This window comes from Triticum dicoccoides, chromosome 3A, assembly GCF_002162155.2.
Source record: "Triticum dicoccoides isolate Atlit2015 ecotype Zavitan chromosome 3A, WEW_v2.0, whole genome shotgun sequence".
NCBI classification, from domain to species: Eukaryota; Viridiplantae; Streptophyta; class Magnoliopsida; order Poales; family Poaceae; genus Triticum; species Triticum dicoccoides.
Window position 1 is genome coordinate 588993747 of NC_041384.1, and position 18270 is coordinate 589012016.

Sequence of the window (18270 nt, forward strand, 5' to 3'; positions counted from 1 at the left end):
CCAATCACAACGAACCACCCAGAAATAAATCGCCGGGAAATCCGCCCGCGCAGGAAAATGAAACGAGAAGGAACAACCCTGGCCCGGAGCCGCCACACGGCGCGGCGCGGCGGGCCTGTCTAGGTGGTCGGCGGCGGGCGTACCTTGGGGCCTCGGAGGACGGCGACGCCTAGGGTTTGCGGTCGTGTCCAGTGGCGAAGACGAGGGGGACGGACGAGCTGAGATGGGTTTGGGTTGGAGGGGTGGGGGAGAAGTGGGAGCGAAGGGAAGGGGAGAGGCGACACGTCGGGCACAAGTACTAGTAGGGCAGGGCAGCAAATCGGGGGCGATATGAGTTGGAATTACCGACGAAATAAGCAACCGGAAATCTCGACTGCTAATCCCCAACCGATTTCGATTTAATTTAATTTGATTTAGTTCCGATTAGGAGAGAGAGAAAGACCGAGAAAAAAATTAGGACCGGTCTAGCGAGCGGCCAGCTGCTCGCTACAGTTTGCGAGCGGCCGGCCTAAAATTGCAAGTTTTGGTTGTTAATAATCTATAAATAGCAATTACTATTTTTTGAGCATTAGTACAAACACAAGCGTTCATACACACGCGCATACACTCATTTCTATGAACGCACACACGCACACCCTACCCCTATGAGCACCTCCAAGAGACCGAGCCGGCATATCATCTTGAGATTTACGAAGTCACCGTAGGCGCCTCGTCGTCGACGGGAACGTCTCCTCTCACTGAAAGTGCATCGCGCGGAAATCCTGAAATAAATCCAGGAATAATGCGAGCACCAGGATTTGAACCCTGGTGGGTTGGGGATACCACTGTCCACCTAACCAACTCAACCACACGTTGATTCGCAATAGCAATTACCTAGTGTGTGTCTTTTTTGTCAGTTAGTGGATGTTTTTGTTAGCATTAAATGCGTACAGCAAATACGTACAGACTAATCTGTAAAACACGTTTATTTTCGCCTCTTAAATCTTTAAAAAGTCATATCTTTTAAACCACACGTTGGAATTCTGATCCGTTTTCACCTTTGGATTCATCGCGACGAGATCTTCGAAACTAGATCCCGCATGGGTATGTTTCAAAAAAAATTGATCTAACTTTTGTGCTATATGATGCAACTAAAGTACTGCATTGTGCAACTAGAATACATTGCTGTGCCAACTGAGTATATGTGTGTAATTAGTCCTGCCAACTAAATATGAATGCGTGTGCAACTAGTGTCCTGCCAACTAAACATCAATGTGTGTGCAACTAGACTATATTACAAGCCAACTAAGCATATATGTGTGCAACTACTCTTTCTGCCAACTAAACATCAATGTGTGTGCAACTAGACTATGTTACAAGCCAACTAAACATCAATGTGTGTGCAACTAGACTACATTATAAGCTATGACAATTCATATGCGACTATGCGGACCAGATTGTGCAACTCTGTGGCCATGCATGTGCCAACTAGAACTACTATGTGTGCAATTACAACTACTATGGGTGCAGCTCCAAAAAGCTGGGTTTGAAAAAAATTGCACCATGCAGTACTAAACTTGCACAAAGCAGTACTGAAGTTGCACAATATAGCGCCAAAGTTGGCATAAAAAAATTTCGTCGAGACATACTCATGGGGGATCTAGTTTCAAAGAACTCGTCGCAAAGAATTCAACAGTGAAGACGGATCTAAATTCCGAATCGCGGTTTGAAAGATATGGTTTTTTTAAAATTCAGAAAACCAAAATAATTGTACGTGAAGTTGTTTCTTTCAAATTGGAATAATCAGTGTGAACACATTAAATACTGATAACGACATGCACTAACAGACAAAAATACAACTCATGCATGGCAAGAAAGCTCGGCCGCTCGTTCTCTCCAGTTAGCGCGCGGCCACTTTTTAGATTTTGGTAAAAAAAATATGAGACCAGGTATCACGATTAGCAAGTGAGACCCGCCCTGATGGATGACACCTGACATTCACACATCACAAAGCATTTAATCTCTCCTCCCCTGATTTCAGGTGGAGGGTGGGGTAGATGCTTTGTGATTTGTGTCATCCATCAGGATGGGTGTGACCTGCTAACCCGTGAGACCTGGTCTCATAGAATTCCTTTTCGCCTTGAGCGGTTAGGTCAAGGAGGCCAGATCAGATGCGATTGGATGGTTGGCGTTCGTCCAAATCGCCGCTTTGGTTGCTCGCCTAGGCCTCTAGGACTCTACTAGCCGCCCGTGTACTCGCTGGAGTAGTAGGCTAGGCACGCGTGTGCGCTTCGGACCCTCTTTTCTCCTGCTCGTGCTCCTTATGGTTACGTTGTATAAATGAAAACGTTTAACTATATTTCCCTCGGAAAAAACATTTATAATAATTATATAAGGGCATCTCCAACATTATCCTTCAGTGGACCGGTGGGGAACAGTCGGTGGGCACTGATGCAGGAGCCGGTCATCCAAAACTGCCCGCACATATTTCAAATCGGATCTAAATAAACTAGACAAATTATATCAAACATGACGAAATTCATTAAAATTTGGACATAATTTCTAGAGACCCTGTTGGGCCGCCAACAGGTAACCCACGACCTGGGCCCTAGGAGGGAGGCACCGTTTCGCAACTAGGCCGGGATCATCTCGTCCCCTCAAAATTTACTAAAAAAAAGCTCCTGGCTTGTGCTGGCTAAAGATGACCATGGAGCCTTCCACCTCTGTGGCGACCTCCACCGCCGCCGCCTTAGCAGGCGACGCTAATTGCACGGAGCCATGGAGCGCCCGGGTGCTCACCTTGGCGCGCCTCGCCCGGCATCGGGAGGTCCTGGCCCTGCTTCGCGACGGTGACCCCTCGCCACTGCCGCACGCCCTTGCGCTACCAGCCGCGGTAATCTCTTGCACGACACTATCCCTGGTCTCTAGCGTCGCCCAGATACAGTCACTCGGTTGCAAGTGCGGCCTGCTCCCTTCCTTCGATGCCTACCTCCTCTCCTTGCTGCTCTCCTCCTACTCCCGCCTCGGCCTCCTCCCGCGCGCCCACCAACTCCTTAATGAAATGCCCCTTGCGTCCACGCCTCCCACCACACGCCGCACTGCCTTTAACTCCCTCATCTTCGGATGCGCGCTGCACGCGCTCCCGGCGGCCTGCTTCGCCCTCTTCCGCCGCATGCGGGCGGCCGGCGCCCCCTTTGATGCCGTCACACTCATGACGCTGCTCCCCGCCGCTCCTCAGAGCGTCGTGTCACAGCTCCATGCCCTCGCGGGGAAAGCAGGGCTCGCCGCCGAGACAAACGTGGGCAACTGCCTCATATCAGCGTACGCGCGCCGCGGTGCTGGCCTTGGCCGGCAGGTGTTTGACGAGATGCCATTGACCTCCTGTGACATTGTCTCGTGGAACGCCGTGTTGGAAATATGAGCAATTTATCGAATGATTTTATTAACAGAAATACTAAATAAAGCATGACTAGTATAGAAGAGATAAAACAAGTCATGTGATCAGAAGGTAAATAACATCTGCATATGTGAACTGTAACCAAACATATCTAGAGCAGATAGTAGATCAAGTTGCATATATGAAATAGAACTTAACATATCTAGGGCAAACACTGGAAGAAGGAACTGTGGCAGGACCTCTAACAGGAAGAGCAAGAACATGTACGGGACAGCAGCACCAGCAGAAGCACTGGACTTGGGGACGGTGTCCTTGCCAGCCATGTCATCGAGAAGGTTGTCGACGTCGGCGAAGAAGTCATCGTCGGGGAAGTAGTCGTCGGAGTCTGGGGCGTCCGTGACGAAGAAGTCAGTAGTCGCGCGGAGCACTCCCCAAAAACCTTATCACCCTTCTCCCATACTGGACTCAAAGAGGTGCGGTTTCAGAGGCCTACTGTCCCGACCTGCGGTGCACGCTGCAAGCCGGGATGGGGAAGAACGTAGCATCAGTGCAGTGCTCGGGAACTTAGTGGCGAGAGGGAGATGGTCTTTCTGATGTGCCTCTCTGGAGAGGAGCAACCTCTCTTATATAGGCACAGTAGAGAGAGGCGAACAAGCTGCGACGGGAGGTGAAGCAACAGAGGGAGACGAAGCGAACAGGCAGCAGGCAGAGAGGTGCGCCGTTCGTAATCAATCTCCACTACAGCAAAAACGTTTCGGCTCCCATGTGACCGTTCATATACCCGTCGTGCGTGGCAAAAATTTAGACATCGGCTCGGCTCATTCCCACAACCAGCGGCGCGACGCGTCGTGACGAGGCGTGGCGTGGCAAGGCGGGCGGCGGAGGAGGTTCGCGCGTGGATGTCCCTCTTGTTCTCATGCTCATAGATGTGGGGAGAGAACCTCCCTTATAAAGAGGTCCAACTCCCTCTAAACTAGCACTGTGGGACTAAACTTTAGTTCCACCTCTTGCCTTGCACGAATGGGCTGTGTGGGCCTCTAGGACTAATTAGGAATTTCTGAAACTACTATTGGGCTGGCCCAAAATAGACAAAATTCCAACAATCCCCCACCAGATCCCAGAGGCGCACAAAAATTGCCTTTGGTTCCAAAAACATTTTTTTATATACCGGTACTGCAGTGGAGACTGTTAAGTTGAACTTCCCCCTAGAACTCTATGCTACACTAGTAAGCAACTTGAACAGTGGACTGGACCTTGAACTGCAAGTTTTCTACAAATCTAGCTTCACATAAAGCCTTGACCAATACGTGGCTGCCGTGGGTCTTCCCCGCGGGTGGAGCTTATGTGTCATACTCCGAGACCTTTCATGAGTTTACTAGAGAGAACCCTACTCTCATAGATTGCGACGTTTAACAATCAGACTCATATAGGTGTGTTCTTCAAAAGATGTTCTGCAGGAAAACATCTCTACTTCAATGAGCCAATTAGAACACATTAAGATATACATCAACCAGCCATGCAGATTAGGAGAGTATTGCATCTTCATGGAGTGGTATTGTTAATAGTAAGGATACTCTCCTCTCAGTTGATCAACAACTTGTCTTCCACATCTAATTCACGGGATCTCCGATCACATAGACTAGGTTACCACTGTGAACAACTCATATTGTGGGTCTCATACCCATCTCCCTTGATGCATTATCTATCACATTACGTGATAGACCCTTAGTAAAAGGATCTGCCAGATTTTTAGACGTTTGGATATAATCCAATGCAATAACTCTGGGGTTTCTCATTTTCCTGATAGACTTTAACCTTCTCTGAACGTGTCTTGATGACTCCATGTTATCTTTTGAGCTGCTCACTTTCGTGATCACAGTTTGATTGTCGCAGTTCATAAGGATACCTGGTACAGGTTTCTCAACAACCGGCAAGTCATTCAAGAGATGATGAAGCCAATCCACTTCGACCGTAGCTGTATCTAGTGCTGTGAGTTCTCTTTCCACTGTTGACCTCGATAAGATGGTCTGCTTGCAAGACTTCCAAGAAACAACGCCACCTCCATGAGTGAATACATATCCGCTCGTGGCCTTTATCACATCAGCATCTAAGATCCAGTTTGAGTCACTATACCCTTCAAGCACCTTTGGGTGCCCAGTGTAGTGAATTCCATAATTCGTAGTGCCTTTCAAATAACGCAAAACTCTCTCTAGAGCTTTCCAATGCACATCTCCTGATTTTGAGACAAACCTGCTGAGTTTGCTAACAACAAAAGAGATGTCAGGTCTTGTAGCACTGGTTAAATACATAAGCGAGCCAATAATCTAAGAATATTTCAATTGGTCTCTAGCAATTCTTCGATTCTTTCGAAGCAACACACTAGCATCATATGGTGTTGGAGAAGGCTTGCAGTCACTATAGCCAAAGCGACTCAAGATCTTTTCCACATAGTGAGATTGAAGCAATGTAATCCCACCATCATCGTCTCTCAACAACTTGATGTTCAGAATGACACCAACCACTCCTAAATCCTTCATCTCAAAGCAACGAGATAGGAAATCCTTGACCTCCTTAATAACCTTCAGATTTGTTCCGAAAATCAGTATGTCATCAACATACAAACAAAGGATAACTCCCTCGCCCCACCATGGCGATAGTACACACATTTATCAGCTTCGTTTATAACAAAGCCTGTAGCTGTTAAAGTTCTTTCAAACTTCTCATGCCACTATTTGGGTGTTTGATTGAGTCCATACAAAGACTTCAGCAACTTGCACACTTTTCCCTCCTGACCATCTACTACAAACCCATCTGGTTGTTCCATATATATTTCCTCATCCAACTCTCCATTTAGGAAAGCAGTCTTAACATCCATTTGATGAACGAGAAGACCATGTGAGGCCGCTAGAGAAAGTAGTACTCGAATAGTGGTCAGTCAAGCCATAGGTGAGTAAGTATCAAAGAAGTCTGCACCTTCCTTTTGGCTATAACCCTTGGCCATGAGCCGTGCCTTGTATTTTCAATAGTACCATCAGGCATAAGCTTCTTCTTGAATATCCATTTGCACCCTATAGGTTTGCACCTGTCAGGACGATTAGTGATCTCCCAAGTTTCATTTGCCAAGATGGAATCCATCTCACTACGGACCGCTTCCTTCCAGTAGTCAGCATCTTCAGACGCATAGACCTCTGAAATAGAATTGGGAGTATCATCTATGAGATACACAAGAAAATCATCACCAAAGGACTTTGCAGTCCTCTGTCTCTTGCTCCTAGTAGGAACTTCATTGTTCTCCTCTACATGATTTTCAAAGTGTTCTATCGAAATCACAGGTTGAGTAATTGTAACTGGTTCCTGATTCGATGAACTAGGCATCTCCTGATTAGATGAGGTAGCCATATCCTTCTTGGGAAATATATCTTCAAAGAAAGTTGCGTCATTCGACTCCATAATCGTACCGACATGCATGTCAGGTACCTCAGATTTTACAACCAAGAATCTATAACCAATGCTATGAAAAGCATATCCTAGGAAAACACAATCCATAGTCTTTGGTCCAAGCTTGCGCTTCTTTGGAATTGGCACATTGACTTTCGCCAAACAACCCCAGGTTCATAGATAAGAGAGTTTTAACCTTTTCTTCTCCCATTCCTCGAATGGAGTTATCTCTTTGTTCTTTGTGGGAACTCGGTTTAGGACATGACATGCAATCAATATCGCCTCCCCCCACCATGCCTTGGAGAGACCCGATGTGTCTAACATGGCGTTAACCAAATCAGTTAGACTATGGTTCTTTCTTTTGTCCACCCCATTTGACTAGGCTGAATAGGGGGGTGTCCTCTCATGGATTATACCATGTTCTGCATAAAAGGAATCCAATTCATTTGAGAAATACTCTCCACCATGATCGGACCTAAGCCTCTTGATCTTTCGATCAAGTTGGTTTTCCGCTTCCACTTTATAGATCTTGAAATAGTTCAAAGCCTCATCCTTAGATTTCATAAGATACACATGGCAGTATCTAGTGGAGTCATCAATTAACATCATAAAATATTTCTTTCAAACTTTTGTCAACACACCATTCATTTCAGAAAGATCTGAATGTATGAGTTCTAGTGGTGCAAGATTTCTTGTTTCTGCAGTCGTATGAGACTTACGAGGTTGCTTAGCTTGCGCACACACACTTGACACTTAGATCCCTTGGCAGTGGTGAAACTAGGGATGAAGTTCAACTTTGCTAATCGCGACATGCAACCAAAGTTAACATGACAAAGATGTGAATGCCACACATTTGATTCACTATTATTGCAGACATGATTAACAACTTTATTGCAAACGTCTGACAAGGATAAACGAAACAGGCCTCCTGACTCATAGCCTTTACCAACAAAGGTTCCATACTTGGATATTGAAAATTTATTCGACTCAAGGACAAGCTTGTAGCCATCTCTACACAGAAGAGACCCGCTAACAAGATTTTTATTGACGGAGGGGACATAATGCACGTTCTTCAGCCGCACGATCTTCCCCGAAGTAAACTTTAGATCGACTGTGCCAACACCATGAACAAAAGCACTTGAACCGTTGCCCATCAGCATGGTGGAAGTCCCTGCGGTCTGATAATACGAGAACATGGAAATATCACTGCATACATGCACATTAGCACCCGTGTCAATTAACCAATTAGGAGAATGGCATACTGAAACAATAGTGTGAAATATACCATACCCAGCATCCTTCATGTCAGTGTCTCCAATGACAACATTAGCGGTCTTGCCGCCTTTCCCAAGATGACGCTTGTCATAGCGATTAGGACAACTAGGAGCCCAATGATCAGGATCTTCACACACATGACAAACACCTTTCTTCTTGTCATTCTTCTTCTTGAAGTTTGTGTGCTGTACAACCTTGTTCTTCCCATCAAACTTTGCTTTACCATCAAACTTGCCCTTGTTCTTGAACTTGTGGGGCTGGAAGTTTTTCTTCTTTACCAGATTGGCACTAGAACCTCCCTCAATACCTCGAGCATGGTTGTCCTTTGCTCTCGCCTTTTCTTCCACATCAAGAGTACCAATGAGATCCGGAACGGAAAACTCCTGCCTCATGCTTCAGTAAGGTAGCAAAGTTCCTCCACGTGGGAGGAAGCTTAGTGATGATACCTCCGGCAACAAACTTGTCCGGTAGCATACAATTGAAGTGCTCAAGTTCTCTAGCAAATGACTGTATTTCATGAGCACAGAGCGCTCTTCAGTCATCCTGTAATCATAGAATTGCTCCATGATGTACAACTCAGTGCCAGCATCCGAGACCCCAAACTTGGCCTCGAGTGCGTCCCACATATCTTTTCCATTATCAATTGAGGCATAAGCATCAACTATGTTCTCACCAAGAACACTCAAGAGAGCAGCCTTAAACAGGGTATCCATTTTCTGAAAAGCTTGTTCTTGTTGAGCACCATATTCTCCTTCAGGTTTGCCAAGAGTGGCGTCATAGCAACTCATGGTTTGAAACCATAAGACTGTTCTCACGCGCCACCTCTTGTAGTGGATACCCTCAAACATAGGAGGTCTCATGGAAGCAGCAAAACCACTCGGGGTAAATTGCCTATTAATAAGGTTTTTGGATTGTTGGAAATATGAGCAATTCACCGAATGATTTTATTAACAGAAATACTAGATAAAGCATGACTAGTATAGCAGAGATAAAACAAGTCATGCGATCTGATAGAGAGAAGGTAAATAACATCTGCATATGTGAACTGTAACCAAACATATCTAGAGCAGATAGTCGAGCAAGTTGCATATATGAAATAGAACTTAACATATCTAGGACAAACACTAGAACAAGGAACTGTGGCAGGACCTCTAACAGGAAGAGAAAGAACATGTACGGGACAACACTAGCAGAAGCACTGGACTTGGGGTCGGTGTCCTCGCCAGCCATGTCGTCGAGAAGGTTGTCGATGTCGGGGAAGAAGTCGTCGGAGTTTGGGGCGTTCGTGACGAAGAAGTCAGTAGTCGCGTGGAGCGCTCCCCAAAAACCTTATCACCCTTCTCCCGTACAGGACTCAAAGAGGTGCGGTTTCGGCTTGGCTCATTCCCGCAACCCGCGGCGCGTCTTGACGAGGCGAGGCGTGGCGAGGTGGGCGGCGGAGGAGGAGCACGCGTGGATGTCCCTCTTGTTCTCATGCTCATACATGTGGGGAGAGAACCTCCCTTATAAAGAGGTCCAACTCCCTCTAAACTAGCAATGTGGGACTAAACTTTAGTTCCACTTATTTCCTTGCACGAATGGGCTGTGTGGGCCTCTAGGATTTATTAGGAATTTCTGAAATTGCTATTGGGCTGGCCCGAAATAGACAAAATTCCAGCATGCCGTGCTGTCATCCCACGCGCAGAATGGCCTCGCAGGGGACGCCCTTGATCTCTACAGCCGCATGTGTGGCCACGATGGCGGCGGCGTGGAGCCAGACGTCGTGATGCTCGTGGGCGTGCTCCCTCATGTGCCCACCTTGGAGAGTGCGATGTAGGCCTAGGTGTCGAACACTGCATGCAAGAGAGACTCCCAGGCTTCCGTGCCAACATGCAGCTCTGCAACTCTCTCATCAACTTCCATGCGTGCTGCAGAAGTTTTCCCCAGGCCCAACGGTTGTTCAACGAAATGCCCAAGAAGAGCATTGTGTCTTGGACGGCACTGATCACTGGGTACGGCATGCACGGGCATGGTGATGTTGCTGTATATCTCTTCTAGGCGATGGTGTCAGAAGGCACCCGACCAGATAATGTCGCAATGGTCGGCCTCTTGTCGACATGCAACCACGCTGGAATGTACTAGGATGGGCACAAGTACTTCTCATCAATGGAGAGTACATACCAGTTGCGACCTACACTGTTGCACTACACCTGCATGGTGGACCTCCTTGGACAGGCCGACCGTCTCAAGGAGGCGCAAGAACTCATTTCTTCAATGCCCATGCCAGCCGACGGTGTCGTGTGGGGTGCCCTTCCACTAGTAGAAAACAGGGCTTTGGTCCAGGCCGGGTAATCCCATTAGTCCCGGTTCACTCACGAACCGGGACCAATGGTGGCATATGTCTCGGTTCGTGACGCCAGGGGGCCGGCCGGGCCTCGTGGGCCATTGGTCCCGGTTCATCTAGCCCTATTGGTTCGGTTCCATACACGAACCGAGACCAATGGGCCTCGCTCCTAGCCCACAACCATTGGTCCCGGTTTGTTGCTGGAACTGGGACCAAAGGGGGTCCTTTAGTCCCGGTTCTAGCCACGAACCAGGACCAATGAGATGCCTATATATAGTGCCCGCGCGCTCAGCTCAGCTCACTGCTCTATTTTTTGGGAGAGGTGTGTTGTGCTCTAGCTCACCTCCTATGCACATGAGGTGTTCAATGAAATGCCCGAGCCACACTACTTAAGCTTTCTCCTCTCCAAGCTCGACCTGCAAGCTCCATTTTCCTCAAGATTTGTATAGGTTTAGCGGTCCGTCATGTCCCGTCCCCGTCTTCACCGCCGTCGATCTCGTCGCCGACACCACCGTGGTGAGCCTCTTGTTCTTATCTTCTTTGTAAAATAAAAAAAATCTTACTTGTATGATTAGATAGATACTTGTCTAATTTTCTTACTTTTATTATTGTTTGTTATTATATAGTGCGATGGTTTTGGTATCCGCCCCCGTCGGCCCTCGTCCTGTCTATGATTCGGATGTGGTATATATATTATCTTTTATAACTATTTGGTTCATTTATTGTTTATGACAATTATGCCGACCAATGTGACATAGATTTTATTTATCTAGGAGGTATGTGAACCGGAAATTCCAACTGACCCTATTGTCGAGAGGTTAAATTTAGTTGAAGAAGAAAACAATTACTTGAAGGAAAAAAATTGAGGAGGAGAATATGATATTGGAGTTGCATGTTGCGGATGTCGTCGATGTTCACAAGATCAAGATGGATGCAATGCACTTGAAGATTAGAAAGATTAGAAAATATGCCATTCATACCAAGGCTTGGTATTATTATGCCGTTGGATCAATTGTTACCTTGGTTGCGATTATGACCGCATTTGTTGTTGCATTGAAATGTTTTACATAGTTTCAATGTATGGTTTAATTAGATGCTCTGGAGAGCTATATGTTGTTCAATGAGAACTATGTATGTACTTTGGTTTTAATGTGATGATGAACTTCTATTAATTTGGTCACTTATCTATTCATGATGTTCTTTAATGGTTTTTGACACACTTAATTATATATAATGCACATAGATGAACCGACAATGGATGTACGGTGACAGACACACCTCCGAGTACATTAAGGGCGTGCATAATTTTCTCGAAGTGGCTGAGGCAAACAAGCAGAATGGTTTTATGTGTTGTCCATGCCCTATATGTGGGAATATGAAGTATTACTCTGACCAGAAAATCCTTCACACCCACCTGCTTTATAAGGGTTTCATGCCACACTATATTGTTTGGACCAAGCACGGAGAAATAGGGATTATGATGGAAGACAACGAAGAAGAAGAGGACGATGACAACTATGTGCCCCCTGAATACAGTGTTGCTGCAATGGGGGAAGCTGAAGATCAAGAGGAACCAAATGATGTGCCCAATGATGATCTCCGCCGGGTCATTGTTGATGCAAGGAGACAGTGCGAAAGTGAAAAGGAGAAGCTGAAGTTTGGTCGCATGTTAGAGGATCACAAAAAAGGGTTGTACCCCAATTGCGAAGATGGCAACACAAAGCTCGGTACCGTACTGGAATTGCTGCAGTGGAAGGCAGAGAAAGTTGTGCCTGACAAAGGATTTGAGAAGCTACTAAAAATATTGAAGAAGAATCTTACAAATGATAACGAATTGCCCGACAGTACGTATGCAGCAAAGAAGGTCGTATGCCCTCTAGGATTGGAGGTGCAGAAGATACATGCATGCCCTAATGACAGCATCCTCTACCGCGGTGCATACGAGGATTTGAACACATGCCCGGTATGCGGGGCATTGCGGTATAAGATCAGACGAGATGACCCTGGTGATGTTGACGGAGAGCCCCCAGGAAGAGGGTTCCTGCCAAGGTGATGTGGTATGCTCCTATAATACCACGGTTGAAATGTATGTTTAGAAACAAAGAGCATGCCAAGTTGATGCGATGGCACAGAGAGGACCGTAAGAAAGACGAGAAGTTGAGAGCACCTGCCGACGGGTCGCAGTGGAGAAAAATCGAGAGAAAGTACCGGGGTGAGTTTGCAGGTGACCCAAGAAACGTATGGTTTGGTTTAAGCGCAGATGGCATTAATCCTTTCGGGGAGCAGAGCAGCAATCACAACACCTGGCCCATGACTCTATGTATGTATAACCTTCCTCCTTGGATGTGCATGAAGCGGAAGTTCATTATGATGCCAGTTCTCATCCAAGGCCCTAAGCAACCCAGCAACGACATTGATGTGTACCTAAGGCCATTAGTTGAATAGCTTTTACCGTTGTGGAATGGAAATGGTGTACATGTGTGGGATGAGCACAAACAGGAGGAATTCGACCTGCATGTGTTGCTGTTTATAACCATCAATGATTGGCCTGCTCTCAGTAACCTTTCAGAACAGACAAACAAGGGATACCACACATGCACGCACTGTTTAGCTGACACCGAAAGTATATACCTGGACAAATGCAGGAAGAATGTGTACCTGGGGCATCGTCGATTTCTTCCAACCAACCATCAATGTTGAAAGAAAGGCAAGCATTTCAAAGGCGAGGCATATCACCAGAAGAAGCCCGCTATGCGTACCGGTGATCACGTACTTGCTATGGTCAATGATTTACACGTAATATTTGGAAAGGGTCCCGGTGGACTATCTGTTCCGAATGACGCTGAGGGACGCGCACCCATGTGGAAGAAGAAATCTATATTTTGGGACCTACCCTACTAGAAAGACCTGGAGGTCCGCTATTCAATCGACGTGATGCACATGATGAAGAACCTTTGTGTGAACCTGCTAGGCTTCTTGGGCGTGTATGGGAAGACAAAAGATACATCAGAGGCACGGGAGGACCTGCAATGTTTGCACAAAAGACGGCATGCCTCCAAAGCAGTATGAAGGTCCTGCCAGCTACGCTCTTACCAAAGAAGAGAAGGAAATCTTCTTTGAATGCCTGCTCAGTATGAAGGTCCCTTCTGGCTTCTCGTCGAATATAAAGGGAATAATAAATATGAACGAGAAAAAATTTCAGAACCTTAAGTCTCATGACTGCCACTTGATTATGATGCAACTGCTTCCGGTTGCATTGAGGGGGCTTCTACCGAAAAATGTTTGATTAGCCATTGTGAAGCTATGTGCATTCCTCAATGCAATCTCTCAGAAGGTGATCGATCCAGAAATCCTACCAAGGCTAAGGAGTGATGTGGCGCAATGTCTTGTCAGTTTCGAGCTGGTGTTCCCACCATCCTTCTTCAATATCATGACATACGTCCTAGTTCATCTAGTCGATGAGATTGTCATTCTGGGCCCCGTATTTCTACACAATATGTTCCCCTTTGAGAGGTTCATGGGAGTCCTAAAGAAATATGTCCGTAACCACTCTAGGCCAGAAGGAAGCATCTCCATGGGCCATCAAACAAAGGATGTCATTGGGTTTTGTGTTGACTTCATTCATGGCCTTGAGAAGATTGGTCTCCCTTAATCGCGGTATGAGGGGAGACTGATTGGAAAAGGCAAGCTTGGAGGGCACTCAATAATATGTAGGGACGGACATTCTTGGTCTCAAGCACACTACACATCTCTATAGAACTCTACCTTGGTGACCCCGTATGTCGATGAACACAAGAATAGTCTGCGCTCCAAACACCCGGAGCAGTGTGACGACTGGATTACATGTGAACACATCAGGACTTTCGGCAGTTGGTTGGAAACGCGTCTCAGAGGTGACAACACTGTTTCTGATGAGCTGTACTCATTGTCCAGGGGACCATCTTCGACTAATTGACTTACATAGGATACGAGATAAATGGGAATACATTTTACACAATCGCCCAAGATCAAAAGAGCACCAACCAAAACAACGGTGTCCGCTTTGATGCAGCAACCAATAGGGGAAAGGACACATATTATGGTTACATAGTGGACATATGGGAACTTGACTATGAACATGATTTTAAGGTCCCTTTCTTTAAGTGCAAATGGGTCAATCTGTCAGGAGGCAGGGTACAGGTAGACCCACAGTACGGAATGACAACAGTGGATCTGAACAATCTTGGGTACACAGACGAACCATTCGTCCTAGCCAATGATGTGGCACAGGTTTTCTATGTGAAGGACATGTCTGAAGGAAATATGCCCTAGAGGCAATAATAAAGTTATTATTTATTTCCTTATATCATGATAAATGTTTATTATTCATGCTAGAATTGTATTAACCGGAAACATAATACTTGTGTGAATACATAGACAAACAGAGTGTCACTAGTATGCCTCTACTTGACTACCTCGTTGATCAAAGATGGTTATGTTTCCTAGCCATTGACATGAGTTGTCATTTGATTAACGGAATCACATCATTAGGAGAATGATGTGATTGACTTGACCCATTTCGTTAGCTTAGCACTCGATCGTTTAGTATTCTGCTATTGCTTTCTTCATGACTTATACATGTTCCTATGACTATGAGATTATGCAACTCCCGTTTACCGGAGGAACACTTTGTGTGCTACCAAACGTCACAATGTAACTGGGTGATTATAAAGGTGCTCTACAGGTGTCTCCGAAGGTACTTGTTGGGTTAGCGTATTTCGAGATTAGGATTTGTCACTCCGATTGTCGGAGAGGTATCTCTGGGTCCACTCGGTAATACACATCACTATAAGCCTTGCAAGCATTGCAACTAATGAGTTAGTTGCGGGATGATGTATTACGGAACGAGTAAAGAGACTTGCCAGTAACGAGATGGAACTAGGTATTAAGATACCGACAATCGAATCTCGGGCAAGTAACATACCGATGACAAAGGGAACAACGTATGTTGTTATGCGGTTTGACCGATAAAGATCTTCGTAGAATATGTAGGAGCCAATATGAGAATCCAGGTTCCGCTATTGGTTATTGACCGGAGACATGTCTCGGTCATGTCTACATAGTTCTCGAACCCGTAGGGTCCACACGCTTAAAGTTCGATGACGGTTATATTATGAGTTTATGTGTTTTGATGTACCGAAGATAGTTCGGAGTCCCGAATGTGATCACGAACATGACGAGGAGTCTCGAAATGGCCGAGACATAAAGATTGATATATTGGAAGCCTATATTTGGATATCGGAAGTGTTTCGGGTGAAATCGGGATTTTACCGGAGTACCGGGGGTTACCGGAACCCCCGGGGGTTTAATGGGCCAAGATGAGCCTTAGTGGAGAAGAGGAGGGGCGGCCAGGGCAGGCCGCACGCCCCCTCCCCCTCTAGTCCGAATTGGACAAGGAGGGGGGCGGCGCCCCCCTTTCCTTCCTCTCTCCCTCCTCCTTCCCCCTTCTCCTACTCCAACTAGGAAAGGAGGGAGGTTGTAGGACTCCTCCCTGGCGCGCCTCCTCCTGGCCGGTCGCCTCTCCCCCCCTTGCTCCTTTATATACGGGGGTAGGGGGCACCTCTAGACACAACAATTGATCCCTTGGATCTCTTAGCCGTGTGCGGTGCCCCCTCCACCATAGTCCACCTCGATAATATCATAGCGGTGCTTAGGCGAAGCCCTGCATCGGTAGAACATCATCATCGTCACCACGCCGTCGTGCTGACAGAACTCTCCCTCAAAGCTCGGCTAGATCGGAGTTCGAGGGACGTCATCGAGCTGAACGTGTGCTGAACTCGGAGGTGTCGTACGGTCGGTACTTGATCGGTCGGATCGTGAAGACGTACGACTACACCAACCGCGTTGTGCTAATGCTTCCACTTTCGGTCTACGAGGGTACATGGACAACACTCTCCCCTCTCGTTGCTATGCATCACCATGATCCTGTGTGTGCGTAGGAATTTTTTTGAAATTGCTACGTTACCCAACAGTGGCATCCGAGCCTGGTTTTATGCATAGATGTTATATGCACGAGTAGAACACAAGTGAGTTGTGGGTGATATAAGTCATAGTGCTTACTAGCATGTCATACTTTGGTTCGGCGGTATTGTTGGATGAAGCGACCCGGACCGACATTACGCGTACGCTTACACGAGACTGGTTCTACCGACGTGCTTTGCACATAGGTGGCTGGCGGGTGTCAGTTTCTCCAACTTTAGTTGAACCGAGTGTGGCTACGCCCGGTCCTTGAGAAGGTTAAAACAACACTAACTTCACAAACTATCATTGTGGTTTTGCTGCTTTGGTAAGAACGGTTCTTGCTCAGCCCGTAGCAGCCACGTAAAACTTGCAACAACAAAGTAGAGGACGTCTAACTTGTTTTTGCAGGGCATGTTGTGATGTGATATGGTCAAGGCATGATGCTATATTTTATTGTATGAGATGATCATGTTTTGTAACTGAGTTATCGGCAACTGGCAGGAGCCATATGGTTGTCGCTTTATTGTATGCAATGCAAACGCCCTGTAATGCTTTACTTTATCACTAAGCGGTAGCGATAGTCGTAGAAGCATAAGTTGAGACGACAACGATGCTACGATGGAGATCAAGGTGTCGCGCCGGTGATGATGGTGATCATGATGGTGCTTCGGAGATGGAGATCACAAGCACAAGATGATGATGGCCATATCGTATCACTTATATTGATTGCATGTGATGTTTATCTTTTATGCATGTTATCTTGCTTTGATTGACGGTAGCATTATAAGATGATCTCTCACTAAATTATCAAGGTACAAGTGTTCTCCCTGAGTATGCACCATTGCGAAAGTTCTTCGTGCTGAGACACCACGTGATGATCAGGTGTGATAGGCTCTACGTTCAAATACAACTGGTGCAAAACAGTTGCACACGCGGAATACTCAGGTTAAACTTGACGAGCCTAGCATATGCAGATATGGCCTCGGAACACTGAGACCTAAAGGTCGAGCATGAATCATATAGTAGATATGGTCAACAGAGTGATGTTCACCATTGAAACTACTGCATCTCACGTGATGATCGAACATGGTTTAGTTGATTTGGATCACGTGATCACTTGGAGGATTAGAGGGATGTCTATCTAAGTGGGAGTTCTTAAGTAATATGATTAATTGAACTTAAACCTATCATGAACTTAGTACCTGATAGTATTTTTCTTGTCTATGTTGATTGTAGATATATGGCCCGTGCTGTTGTTCCATTGAATTTTAATGCGTTCCTTGAGAAAGAAAAGTTGAAAGATGATGGTAGCAATTACACGGACTGGGTCCGTAACTTGAGGATTATCCTCATTGCTGCATAAAAGAATTACGTCCTGGAAGCACCGCTAGGTGCCAGACCTGCTGCAGGAGCAACACCAGATGTTATGAATGTCTGGCAGAGCAAAGCTGATGACTACTCGATAGTTCAGTGTGCCATGCTTTACGGCTTAGAACCGGGACTTCAATGACGTTTTGAACGTCATGGAGTGCATCTAGTTATTGCCGTAACCCTCTCAACTTTTTGGCACATGCTATGTGGGTGAAATGATGATACCATACCAAATTTCAACCTTTTCAGAGTTCATTTGTAGTGCTTTTCATTTTCAGGGTCATATAGCTCAAAAAAATCAGTAAATGCATGAAAAATAACAAATGAAGTCAGAAAGGGTTGAAAATTGATGATGTGACTTTGGATGGTGCATTTTGAACACACAAAAAGTCTGGAGTTCAAATAAGTTCAAAAAAATGAAATCCCTTTGTAACAGACGAGTTTTTGTCCGAAACCCTCATACTTCGAGAGAGATTGTCCGTTTTGT

The 18270-nt window shown here is 46.0% G+C and overlaps 1 protein-coding gene and 1 pseudogene across 1 annotated transcript in view; one reads left to right on the plus strand and one right to left on the minus strand.

Annotated features, from left to right (window-relative positions):
* LOC119269408 overlaps positions 1-293 on the minus strand; it is a 2457-nt gene extending 2164 nt beyond the window's left edge. Inside the window, exon 1 of the mRNA XM_037551239.1 lies at positions 144-293. The gene's annotated coding sequence lies outside the window, so the exon portion shown is untranslated. The remainder of the gene's footprint in view (positions 1-143) is intronic.
* A 2387-nt stretch (positions 294-2680) lies between these two features.
* The window catches only part of LOC119272622, a 49423-nt pseudogene continuing 33833 nt past the window's right edge, over positions 2681-18270 (plus strand).